This window comes from Halyomorpha halys, unplaced genomic scaffold, assembly GCF_000696795.3.
Source record: "Halyomorpha halys isolate HHAL.00 unplaced genomic scaffold, Hhal_1.1 Scaffold20.1, whole genome shotgun sequence".
NCBI lineage: Eukaryota > Metazoa > Arthropoda > Insecta > Hemiptera > Pentatomidae > Halyomorpha > Halyomorpha halys.
This window is the reverse complement of record NW_027110474.1, coordinates 1,447,952-1,462,565: the sequence shown is the minus strand read 5'-3', so window position 1 is coordinate 1,462,565 and position 14,614 is coordinate 1,447,952. Positions and strand designations below refer to the sequence as shown.

The 14,614-nt window shown below is 28.5% G+C and overlaps 1 protein-coding gene across 1 annotated transcript in view; it reads left to right on the top strand.

Annotated features, from left to right (window-relative positions):
- The first annotated feature begins 1,929 nt into the window (after positions 1-1,929).
- Cht6 (Chitinase 6) overlaps positions 1,930-14,614 on the top strand; it is a 194,646-nt gene continuing 181,961 nt past the window's right edge. Inside the window, exons 1-2 of the mRNA XM_067048667.1 lie at positions 1,930-2,135; positions 3,440-3,626. The gene's annotated coding sequence lies outside the window, so the exon portion shown is untranslated. The remainder of the gene's footprint in view (positions 2,136-3,439; positions 3,627-14,614) is intronic.

Genomic DNA, 14,614 nt, shown 5'->3' with positions numbered 1-14,614 from the left:
TATATAATAAATATAATTTAATAATGATTGATGTAATATAATAAAACTAAGAGAAATTTAAGTCAAATAAAATATTTAATTGTTTTTGTTACTAATGATAAAGTATGCGGTTATTTATCTTGCATATTCTGCATTGGCGTTTCTGGTCTGTTTCCCATAGAATCACGATTACAAACAAACTAAATTGGTGTTATTATTAATATCGATTATGATAATCTTTGCGATTATATGTTCCACGGTAAATTAATCCCAACGTTTGTCTCAGCTGACTGATTCTGGAAAGAATGTGTCTCATGATGTGTGTATCTACTGTGTATATTCACCATCTGCACGTCATGCTTAGATATAATGCTTAACTCCATTTAAAGAATTTTACAAGGTTTAAAAACAACTTTTTGAAGCTTCATATGAAATATTTAAAAGCAAATACAACGGATGACTCTTTAACCAAACCCGATGAAGAGAAAAAATGTTGTGCAAAATGATCAATAAAATTAATTTTACGTCGTACTTAATTACGTGAGTACTTAACCAAAGTGGAATTTGGTTGAGTTATGTACGAGCAGATGTTTGCAATGAACTTTGATTTTGGTTGATTATTCTGAATAATGGATCTTATTAACCAACCAAACAAAATTATTAAAAAAAGAATTAATCTCCTATTAAAATTAAAAGTTTCATGTTTAAAGACATTGAACCCAAAACTCAAATAAAAGAAAATCCAACGCCTGAGGCTTTCTTCCGAAGCTACTTGGCTGATTTTTCTTTGGCTTCAAAGTCACTGTTCATCTACTGTTGATCCTCGAAACCCTCCATTACGGCACTGGCGTCCAATCAGAGATTTCATATGCACACATCTCCGTACTGGAGGCGTTTCATTGTCCCGTCTTTTTTCTCAAATCTGTGAATTTCGAACTTTATTCTTATTACAATTAAGATTGAAAAAAAACTTTATTTATGAGCAGTGATAATCATAAGGTTTTTTTTTTTTGTCGGCTCAATTCTTCCATCGAAGGCCAAAATGGTCCCAGATTAGGGTCTATATTAGGGTGAGATATCTATGAGGTCTCTGAATGTCAAGATTCATTTCTTGGAACCAACACGAAATAAATATTGACTGATCCAGTTGAAAGTCAAACCCACAGCCTTATGAACAAGGCACTGTGGGACTGTCACCCCAAAGTGTTCGGCTATGATGTCCTCTGATGTCGACGTGACTCTCGGATATAATTAGTGCACAAGTAGAAAGATTTCTTTTAAAGATTAACCTGTAGTCTACTAAACAATATCGCATTCCAATATAAGCAGTTAGTTAAATCTAAAATAAATACTAAATAAGTTAGCTGTATTTCAACATATGGAATATGACTTTTGTTTTAATGAATTATTTTCAAATTACATACATTTTAAACTTCATGAATTAATCGAAAACACATTTCTTTTGCTTTAAAATTCTAAATTTTTCACCCCTTTTACCTAGACAGTATCCTATATCTCCCAAACTACTCACAATAATTCGACTGTTCGTTTTGGAACAAATCTTTTATGACTACTCGATTTAATAAACATTAATTTGTTGAATTTACAAAAACTTTTGCTAAGTTAGTTCAATAAATCTAAAAAAATATTTTTTTTTTTTGGATCAGAAATGCTTCTTATTCTAGATACTCTATTTTAAAGAATTCTATCTTAGTTATTAAAAAAAATCGTTACCTTTCTGAAACCAAAAACTACTCAAAAATAGTTCTATAATAATGATTAGCTAGATGAACTTTTCTAAAAAAATAAATTTAAAAATTCTCCAAACTGATATTCTTTTCCAAATTTCATCAATATTGATGAAGTTATCGATAATTAATTAATCATTATTGATAATTTTACTGTTAATATTAGTATAACCTGAAAACATATGTTCAGTAGAAGCTCTTCAGGTGAAATCGGGATTAAAATTCACATAAATACGAATCAGCTTATATCAGGCTAGAGTCCCTAAAAACAGTCGGACATACAATCAGGAACTACTAATCTACACCTGCTCTTGATAAGGATTCTTCAAACATATTAGCATGTGGACCACACCGCTTCCTCCATTAAGTCCCAAGGGTTATGACCTACAGAACTGGATTTTCCACAAGGTACTAAACTTGGGGCGCACGCTAAAAAAAAAAAATTGTTTAATTAACAAAGTGTTTATGATGAGTTAAGGAAAGTCTTAGTTTTCGTTTCTACAGTTTATTGATTAGCCTAATAGTTAAAGTATTTTCTTAATAAAAGTTACCTAGATAATGTGATGTGGCGGAACCCCGGGCCTTGTATCGTCCGAACTTTAAATTCTGCCCTGAAGAACTAGAGCTTCAGATAGTAGATGTTGAAATAACAAATTTGTTTATTATTATTGTCAAGAAATAACGTATTGTTTAAAGACCCCAGAGTGCTGGAATAATTCTAATTTGCTTCCAAACAAAAGTGAAGCCAAAAAGGCCACGCCCACGAAAGCAAAGTTTACGTAGAGGTTAATAGGAATAATCGCTATTGTAATCTAGACTGAAACATAAGACAGCCAATGATTTGCTCTTATTATCCCCTTACTCCTCTGTCACGCCTCTGAAAGGCACATAAGGCCCGCCTTTTTGGCTTCACTTTTTCTACCAGCTTCCCCCCTCTATTATACCACTTCTTCTAAGATGGCCCAACAAGATCTTGCTTCGGCACTGTTTATTTTCACTGTAAATTTTTCAATTCAGTACAAATAAACTGTTGCGGGCCGAGTTGGATGTGCATGAGTAGTTTATAAACCTCTTTTCTAAAACATACAGATATCGCTAAAACCTCTTTCTTAATAACACTATCATTTTCTGATGTCTCGTTGGTTTTCGTTTCCAAGTCTTTGAAACTAAAAAACCTTCCTACATCGTTGATCTCTTGAGTATACGTTCATCTATATATTCACTAGATGCCAACCGATTGGTTTATAGATGCTCTCTCATAAAACCGCCTCCTTCTGCAAATCCTTATCTATGCAACTTCCATCAGGATTTTTCCCCCACCTTTATTCGCCAAACCTCCGTTTTTTTTCCTTTGAACAACACCTATTCTTTCATATACTACATCATCAAACTAGTGAGTCATTGTAAATAATATGTATATCCATTACATTTATCTACACCATACAATTGTAATATAAATACCAAAATTTAGTCAATATTTTGCTAAATATAAAGTCAGTCTGAACCATCTAATTATTCTCAGAGGACTTCAGTCCCAAAATACAATTATTTTTTCATTCATTCAAATACTGAACCTTCTTTCCTATGTTCCGTAAGTTTTTATTATATATCATTTTGGATTGAAATATGATAGATGCCTGTTGCCGTATTTATGCTAGATTTTTATTATTTTCCTAATCAATAATTCCATAAATCTCGTGATGTTCCTATAGCTGGATTCGAATGTCCATTGTTGGAATCTTCAGAGGAGTGGCTGGTGGGGGAGCTGACAGTTGGGCAGGTCTTACCGTCAGTCTTGAAGTGGAAAGTGAACTGCTATGTGCCTTCCTCTGCCTCCAAGTCTTTGATTCATTCGTCTTCCAAACTAAGTCTAAATAAGAAGTCTACTATATCGCTAAGGTAAGGGGAAAAGTAGTTTACCAGATGCTTAGTAGGATGTTTTTAAAAGTATATTTGAAAAAAAAAATGTTTTAAAAACATTGATGACATATATAAGTTTACGAAAAGCTAAAAAAGGCACTGAATTCATTCAAGAGTAATTTTGAACATTTTATAGCTATTGACTGGTTCTGATTTTTTTTAGATTAAAAAAATTGTCAGTAGCTCTATTTTGAAGTCCATGGTATGTTTATTATATATGCATATTAAATTAGTTTGGTTATAGATTATTATAGTATTATTACTGTAGTGAAGAAATTAAATTGTATTGTGCAATTGAAAAGTATTTAAAACAAACAAATAAAAGCTGTGGGTTACATTGGCATTGAAGTCTATGTAGACTTCAACGAGCGAGTAAGATAGTAGGCGTTGAGTTGTTTTGTATTTTCTGAATATTTTATCTTGGCTTCCTAAGGAAAAGAAGAAATATTATGCGCAGAAATATAGAAGAAAACTTTTATTCAAATTCATGTGTAAAATTTAAAAAAAAATCTAATGTTGAATCCTAGGTTATTAATCAAACAACATGTAAATCTCTTATTTGAGGGTATTTTTGTTCATAATTGTTCATATATATCATACATGTAAATTGAAATTTATTTTAAGAACCCCCTTTATTTAGCTTTGACTTCCTGCACGATCAACGTGTTTTATTCAGACTTTCTCTTCACGTTTATCGCCACGAGAAATGAAGGTTTATTGCTCCATTAATACATAATTCTTTAATTATCCAAATTGTAGATTTTGTTAAATTTTAGATCCCAGTTTTTTTAATTATTTTTTTTTCTAAGTTTGTAATTACTATATATTACGTAATATATTGTATTTTCTAAATACTGATAGTGAAATTAATTTATATTTAAGAAGTAATCCAACTGTACATGTCCGGCGTAGATAATGATCTCTGAGATGAGTGTTTTCGGCGTAAATTATCAAGGTCACCAACATCTGTAAATTTTTGAGAATTGTTCGTCTTGTCGAACTTGAATAAAACAGACAACGACACCACAGTAAATAAGTTATTTATTATTTATAATTTTTGTTTTGATTTACCAATATAAAAATTATTCGATACAGCATTAAAATATACCTAAACCAGATAGTAATTTAGAGATTTTTTTATTTAGCATGTGCCAAGTGATTCTTTTAGAAAAGAACCACATAATAATACAAATCGTTGATTCAATTCAATGTGGTTTAAAAACCACACTTCTGTATTTTTATTAGAGTTAGATAATTATTTGTAAATAAAACTATAACTAAATTTCTATGGATTATATGTTTATTTATAAACGAACCATTAGTAACTAAAAATTTATTTTCATAGCTCTGTTTTTTCAAATCTACACATCTACGCTATACATTTGTTAAAAATAACAAATTACTTGATGAAATTATTTACAAATTTTATCCTGCTTGATGTTTCATTCTAAACCATTAATTGCTATTAATCCGAACCTCTTACAATTTTGCATGATTTGCTCGATCAGGACTCAAAACATATTCTTATTACAAAATATATGCTGGAATGGTTCTTAACATTGTTTCAAATAATAATAATTATCATCAAATAACATTAGTAATGATTTTGTTTATTTTAAAACAAAATTGACTTCATGACTTTGTTTATAATATTTGATAAAATTTAATATATTTTTGAGAATATTAAATTTTTCTTTTTCAGAAAAAAGTGCAGTTTGATAACAGGCAAAAAAAATCAGGAATCAAAAAAACATTCTTATTACAAAATATATATTTGAATAGTTCTTTACATTGTTTAAAATAATGATTATAAAATAACAATAATAATTAATTTGTTTAAAATTATAATTTTAGTAACTAAATTGACTTCGTTTAAAATACTTTTAAATAATTAAATTGAATATATTATTTAAAATATTGAATTTTTAATTCTCAGCTAAAGTCTGATAACTGGAAAAAAAAAAAAAAATAGGAATCTCATACATTTTTTTTTAAATCTTAGTTTTCCAACTTCAAAAAAGTTGCATTTCAGTTTCTTAAATTTATTAATGTATGTCAATATATATATTTTCTTGTCCAATTGTAGACTATAGAACTTATAAATAAATAATTATATACAACAGTTTATATTTCTGTTTAGTTATATACAGCAGTGTTATTTTTAAATTTTACTGTTTTTAATATTTTTTATTTTTTATATACTTTATATAGCTATCGAACCTTGAAAAGATTTTATAGTTGAATACTGCATCTACGACGACACGTGAAGTTCTTCGACCTCTTCAAGGTTTATATTTTGTATAAGGTTTGGTTTTTCCTGTTTTTTTAATGTATTTAGAAATAGTAACAGCAGTTTCAGGTTAAAATTCAAATATTTAAAGCGAATTAATCCGTTTCGGATGTCTTAACAAGTTTTACCAAACACCGAAAATACACAATGCCTGATTTAACCTTTGTTTCGGTTATTTGCAAAGAACCTCGCCCCCTCCTCGACATTCATGAACTAACTCCTTGAAAAATTCTTTGAGGGTACCGGGATCCAACTGAGAACCATCAAAGTGTGTTACATTGCCCCAAATTTTGGATCCACTTATAGGAATCAGAAATGTTCGAAATTTATTCTTCACTTTTCTTAAAGTATAAATTAAAGAAAAAAAAATGCCTGGTTATGGTATGCTTATGTTCATGTCTTTAATTTTTTTTTGTGGTATGGAGCAACGTTTATGAGTACGTAGGAAAACTTTGTATTATTTTTAAAAATTAATAATAAACATCTAGAAATCAATAGTTAGTGAATGACTCTAAAAATAAAAGAAAAGGTATATAATAATTAGAAAAAAAAATTATCATTTTTTTTACTCAATATGAATTTAGACAAAAATAAATCCAAATTAGGATATCTGAGTTTTATTTAATCGAAAAGTAGATTGAAGTTTATGGTGTCAAAGAATTTCATGATTTTTTAAGATTTAGAAAACAGCTGGTAATCTATAGCTCGTGGAATTAGCTCATCATCGAACAAAATAACTAATAGCAACTTAATAGAGCAAAATAAAAAAAGTTTCTCTCATGAAAGTCATTTATTTTTTTTCAACTAATATTCAGGTTTTCCCACAAATGAGTGGTCATATTATGGGAGCAGACACTAAACCTTAAGAGGAACAAAAAAATATATATGATCCATAATGTGATACTCAACGGTATGGGGGGGGGGGAGAATCAAATTTTGTCTTTTTACAGTTATTCGTGTTTTTTTCAGGAAAAACTTCAATAAATCAACTATAAAGCTCCCTTAAAAAATGTAAGAGGTACCAAATTAAAGATGAGAAATTTTCCTATAAATTTAATGGGATGAATTTGCCTGAAAATAAAATAAGCTTTCCACAACGTTATGTTGAAAATTAAAATTTAATATATCGAAAACTTTTAGGACATTTGAAGCAGCTATTTCTTCAATGCCTAAGTTGTAATTATCCTGAATCTCAAAAAAACTTCTTCGTTTGTCAAGCTTTAATATAAATCTTTAATATAAAGCAAAACAAGCCTACCTTCATTGGCCAATTAAGGATGCGAGAATGCAAAATTGAAAAAAACAAAAACTCAAAAGAGAGAGGACTTTTATGGGGAAAATTAAATGCGCTAGTTTATGGTGATGCAGTGGACAGCAGACAGGATTTGGAGAATAAAATAATTAATTGTATTTATATAGATAAAAAACAAGATAATTTATAATTAAATATGATTCTCTTATGGGTGCTTTTTTTTTTTGCTTCCTACTATTCTTAATTTGTCAATAAAGGTAGGCTTGTTTTGTGCCTTATTAATTATAATAACTTTATATTTTGTTATGTTATATTAAAGATGAAGAAGTTTTTTTGAGATCCGTAATGATTAGAACTTAGCCATTGAAGAGTAATAGCTGCTTCAAATGTTCAAAAATGATAAGAAATATTAAACATTTATTTTCAACATAAATTGGAACGCTCATTTTCTTTTTTGGACTCAATCCATTACCTTTATTGAAAATTTTCTCATTTTAAATTTGGTACCTCTCAAGTTTTTTAAGGGAGCTTTATAGTATATTTATTTGTGTTTTTATAAGAAAAACTACGGATAAGATCTGAGAACACAATATTTGATTATTATCCCCTACCGTTGAGAATCGGAATATGGATCGTATGGACGGTTTTGTTCTTAAGGCATGTCTGCTCCCACAGTATGACCACAGTATGATAGTTTATGTGGTATTCTGTATATATAGGTTTAAAAATAATTAATTAAAAATAAAATAAAAAATGATTAAAATAATAAAAAAAATAGTTTAAAGTAGAGATTTTTATTCAATATGAATCTAGACAAAAATAAATCAACTTGAATGTGCGCTGTTTGTTGCTAAGGAAAGGGTATCAGCTGAAACATAGAACATTTTGTTTATTAATTAACACTATTGAAGTATTTTTGCCTTTAAATTCCGACATATTTACCTGGAGCCTAAATGAATTTCATATACCAAATTAGGAACATTTTTTAAAAATTTATTTGAAATTAATATGGTACTGAAAGGGTATTGAATAATAAAAAACAATGAGGCAATAAACAAAACATTTATGGATGATTTAGGACCACAAATGAGGACTTCTTTATTTAATAGAGCAAATGACATCTATGAAAGAGATTAATTATTAAAAGTGATTTTTGATTTTTAATTACAGATAGAATTTGAAAAGCTAAATTAAACTTTTCTTTTTACATTGAGAAAAACTAATCAAGCAAGAAAAGTTTGGGAAATGCTGTTTAACAGAAAATATGGTAACTGGATGAAAAAATGTTTTCCTCTCAGCCCTTTCTCACAACTCTCTTCAACGGTACATATCTTTTGCAACCACATGTCTTTCTACTTTATCACAGACGATAAAATGCTGTTATTTAATTATTTAATTTGATCAATAATAAGTTTTCCATTATGATTTTTTATGGTATTATAATTTGCAATTCTATATATTAGCCTCTTTTGTCCATCTTCATCTGATATAATTTCTTTTTACTGGTTGCCCAATGTATTTTTGACCCCCTGTATGCTCACTGACGATTACTCTGTTGAGATACCTTGATGAATTGCTTTCAGTCAAATGCCCCACCCATCATGGACCTCCTCGCCTTTACGTTATTTAACACTGCCTGATATCTGTTATATATAACTTCAGAATTATGAGGCAAATATAATAAACGTAACTTTTATTTCGGAATGTTAACGTACCGGTTAGTAGGAAGGATCTGAAAGAGAAAGTTGTGTACTTTTTTCGACTATTAGAGTCAATGGGAACCGACTCAGCTGTGACCTATATCTAGGTATCAACTTGGTTCCACGATATGATAATTGTATTCTATAATATCTCAATATCTATTATTCAAAAGGATATATAATGTCTTGATTAATCAATATAAATTATATTAAAGACTAAAATTGACTCTTTCAGGGTAATATCTAAATGTCAGATAATTTGAATACGCTTCACATTCTACTCACATCTGTTACAGCTGCTATCCAAATTGAAGTTTATGTATTGTTTGCTATAAGCATATAAAAACCTATTTGATAAATAAATCTTTAAAGACTTTTATATTAAAAAAAAATAAACCTATAAATAAATTCAATACGGCCTCTTATTTTTATTTTTTCAACTAACCAATTTTCTTTTTCAAAGGCACCAATTGGTGATATTTTCTTATTTTTTTCTTTATGGGCTGGGTTTAATAGTCAGTTTTTAATGTATATATTTTTTTTTTTTACAGAATTTCTTTCTAATTTTATCATATTATATCATTTTAAAATCGTAGATTTTACTGATTTATTGTCCTCTTTGTACTAAAAAAAATCCTGAAGGACAACACATCAGTGGGTATTTATAATTTTAAAACAATGAGATCAGACAAAATGACAAATAGAAATTCTGTAAAAAATAAATTAAAAAGTGACCCTAAAGACATTTGAAAAAAAAAACACGTGAGTTAATTATAAATATAACCTTATGCGAGATTTAACAGAAATTTAACTTTTTTTTTTGTTTTGTTTTTTAAATAAATTAATTTCTTTACTTTGTTATACTTATGACATAACAAACTTCATCTGAAAAGAGAATAGAAGATACCTTCAGTTTTTCTAATTTTACTTCTGAATATTCAACTTGTTCATTCTCAATTTTAGGATAATACTATTTCTAAAAAAAGACAAGATTTTTTTTTTCACTATTTACATCTATTTTTAAAATTAGAACTACACTAATAAAACTATACTCATAAAATCCGTGGCGAAAAAGAGTTCCATCTGCAGTATTTTCCACGTTTTTTAATATCAATTTATTGACTTAATGACCATTTACTGATTAATTATTACGGTTATTAAAGTATACTTGTGTAACAACTGCATTATACTCTTGCATGAATGAACCCGCATAAAGAATGATGATCCCATTAACGTAATTTTTTTTATTATTATTAATTAAGTCGCTAGATAATAAATGGCAAATAAAATTGCTGTCGACACTTGGTGCTACGCACTGAAGACGGTTTCATAAAGATTAAATTATTAGTATTTATGAACTCCTTAGGTTGTTGATCGCTTACGGGCTATAATAAACATTTAAATTACAGTAAAAGAATAATTAATTTATTGGAGAATAAGAAATATTGGAGTTTTATATTCCCTATGTCCGGCTCCATGAACCTTAAGTCACGTTGAGTATTTAATAGGGAACGTGTTCCAAGGGTTTGACATTGACTTACCTATGTCCAGATAAGAAAAGAAAATTAAATATCTCATACTAATACCAACGAGAACATTTAATACTTTTACTAAAAAAGTAGTTCGTTTCTTTACTATTCAGTATTTAAATAAAAAATGTTTATTATTATAAAATTCTTTATATGCTTATTTGTAACAACTTTTTTTCTGTGTTATTTTTATTTAATGATTTATTTACCGTTTTTATAGCTTAGAGACATACAGAGGAAATTGGCCAAATAAATAATATAATAAATTAAATGTGAGTCAAAAATAAGAAAAACATAAAAAAATAATTGATAAAGAAATGAGAAATAGAAAAATTCAGTGTAAAAAAGAAAAGAAAAAATGTTAACTAAAATATAACTGCCTCCAAAAAATTAAAAAAAAATTGTAGTTTTAATATTTGAAATACAGAAATATACAAAGATAATAAAATAATTCTATTTAAAATATGACTTAGTAAAAACACTATCTATGAATTTTTTAAATGGACATTAAGGTATTCTACCCCAATTTTTAATTACTCTGATGAAAATTAGACACGGATGAGTCAAAATTTATGTCTTTGTCAACAATGGTAGGGGAGAACAAACTGAACTCTTTCAAACAACAAGAAATCAACATTGTGTAATTTTATTGTGGTGAATATCATGAAAACCGTTGTTGCTACTCCTCCTCAATTGAGAGCTAATGGGAATTCCTAAGTCGTTTGTAATAGTTATGATCGTTAATAATAGTATAATCCGTAATGGGAATAATAGTTTTCATCATATATGCTAAAATAAATTTTAAAAATATTTATTTTTTGATATTTAGAAAAAATTTTGCTTTTTGAAAAATTTTGTTATTATAAAATTCTTTATATGCTTATTTGTAATAAATTTTATTTCTGTTTTATTTTTGTTTAATTTATTTATTTACCTTTGTTATAGCTTAGAGGCATACAGAGGAAGTTGGCCAAATAAGTAACATAATAAATTAAATATTAGTCAAAAATAAGAAAAACAGGGAAAAAATAATTGATAAAGAAAAGAAAAATAGAAAAATTTAGTTAGTATAAAAGAAAAGAAAAAATGCTAACTAAAATACAGCTGCCTAAAAAAAAAAATAAAAAAAAAATAGTTTTTTTTTCGTTTGAAATACAAAAATATACAAAGACAATAAAATAATTCTTTTTGAAAAATGTATCTCAGGAACTACTGAACGTAAACAGTTCAATTAGGGCTCATATTTTAGCCGGTTTACTCTCCATTAAATGATGTTATATTTTTATATTATTTTATTATTATAAGTCTTTTAGTGTCGTAGGTAGTTTTAAAGATATGGAGCTTCGGAAGAAAAATTTTTCGTAACGTTTTGTAACAGCCACCATTTTGTATTCCCCCCATCTACAGTTGGCAGAGTCGTCAATTTTGAATATTAACTTTATGGAACGCTTGTTGAACAGATTCGATACTTAGGACTCCATATTAACAGACTTACTTGGAATCCAAACACAAGTCTAAAACGACTACAAACTGCTCGTGGATTCCGATTGATACAACACTTACTTGACAAACGCTCTAAACTTCCCATTCACTACAAAAAATTAGTATACACTACGATAATCAGACCAATTTGGACATATGGAATTGAGCTCTGGGGCTCCACCAAACCATCAAATTCCTCCCGCATCCATTCCTTACAATCCAAAATTCTACGTAAAATCCTTGATGCTCCTTATTACGTTACATATAAACTCATTCAAGAAATGTGTCTTTTCATTCCAAACTCCTTAACCATCCTAACCCATTAATTCTTAATCTTTCATCCTTAACAATCCCTGATAATCCTCCAAGGCGTCTGAAAAGAAGATGGCCACAGGACCTTCAAATTTAAATTAATGTTTGAAGTAACACCAATGGGTGGTTCCTTCCCAAGATTTTCAAGTGTATATGAAACATACAACATATTTACTTATTGTATTTCTTATTTTATACAGTTGTAAATTACATTAAATAAATAAAAAAATAAAAATAAAATAACTTTACAATTTTCATCAAAGTTATCCAAAATTATTGTGAAATAACTTCCCCCTCCCCCGGACTTTTCGACTACTTGTACTATTAGAAACTTTGGTACTTTCAGTCATGTTAGTAAAACATTTTTGGAAATGAAAGTGAACGTGTTATCAAATTGGATAGGAGGATGACACCTGAGAAAGTTACATATTAGAACAAGTGTAAAGGGCAACTTGGTTAGAAAGTAACGCACTGGTGGCTTTTAAACGCAATTCAGATCCCGCAATACTCCGCAAGAGAGAAACTAGTCTGTCTTTCGCTTATGATAAGCATTTACTCGAGTTATTGTTATTACTATTGTTATATACGAGATATTTTAATGTGAATACGTCTTTATAATAGAATTTATTGTTTTTTAGTGGATTTTAATTAGTAATAAGAACTGGAAATAGTTTTCTAAACTTTTAAGGACTCATTTCAAAAATTAAGATATAGTGTTTTTCTCACGTCTTTTATTTTATCTAGTGAAGATTGGAAAGTAGTAAGAGTCGGAAAATGGACGAAATAGAAGTGGTTTTTCCACCAACACATTTGTTTTTATTTTCAGTTGCCTATATTTGGAATATGTAGAAAGGGGAAATATTACAAACAAGACAATTTTCGAGTTTCTGTAATTATATATTTAGGTAAGGTATATGCCTGGAAGGTTTCAGCTTCGTTAAAATTGACAATTCATATCAATGTAAAACTAATTTATCATTTATATGAGCTAGGTCATATCCTCGTTGAAATTACAATAGTTTGAGAGGACTTTAGTGTCTAATTTACTAAACTTCTTCTAAAATACTTACTAAGTAATTTTTTAAACTGAAATACTTTATCATTTTGCATTGTCAATAGTTAATAAACAATGCATACGTATTAATTATGAAATTATTTTCTCACTAAATAATTAGTTATTGATAATACAGTTTGTTACAATGTACCTTTAACACTGTAACATCTATTTGGATTGCTTGATGTAGCAGACGAGAAGATTTTTTTAATTCATCTTTGGCTAAGGTTTTGTGATGATGAAATTTGCATTTCTTGATTTCTAATTAAAATAATCTTATACAGTAGTTATACTTGAAGAAACAGAACAACTTTCACTACACCTTTTTTTTTAAGTTTACTGACTCCTAGATGCATTCATCTCTATCTACTAATAGTAAAGAGCATTTAGAATTTTGCTTAGGTCCACGGTGACGCTGATGTATATTGCAGCCACTACGAACGTGTATAATGTTTAATGTAGCAGCAACAACGATCGTGTATAATGAGTAATGTCGCAACAATAACGATCGTGTATAATGTTTAATGTCGCAGCCACTACGATCATGTATAATGTTTAATGCCACAGCCACTACGATCGTATGTCATGAATAATGTCGCAGCAACAACGATCGTGTATAATGTCTAATGTCGCAGCCACTACGATCGTGTATAATTTCCAATGTCGCAGCCACTACGATCGTGTATAATGTCGCAGCCACTTTGATCGTGTATAATGTATAATGTCGCAGCCACTATAATCGTGAATGCGATGGCATCACTACAACAACCTTAGATATAATTTATAAACTTTTGTTTAATATTTGATATTTTCTATGGTTAAATTATTGTTTGTTTTATTTAATTATTAATTTATAAAACGATGAAAATTGGCCTTTTTTTGTTAAGAATATTCTAAAATAATTATAATATTAAATATCTACTTCGATCGCATTATTAAAGATATCTGGCATAATGTTCTATAGTTAGACAGTGATATAATTTTTTTTAATCGGCTTTACCTTATCCTAGTCAGAAAATTTATAAATTCTTCCACTTGACCGGTTTTTAATGAGATGGATATGAGATTATGTCACACTCCGAGTCGAAAATATGTCTTCAATTTCAGAGTGACTACTTTTTATGTAATGTTTTGAAATTCGTTGTTGAGTTTGAAATTAATTAAAAATAAGATAAATAATTATGGGTCAGAATTAATTAATAGTGTAGTGACGATGAATATGAATGTTTGTAAGAAATATGTTAATTAAGCTGAGGTTTATATGTTCTCAGTGTTCAAATTTAATTTTAAATGTACTTACTACTTTCTGAATAAAGTGAGGTGAGTACTTGAAACATTTTATTTCGAA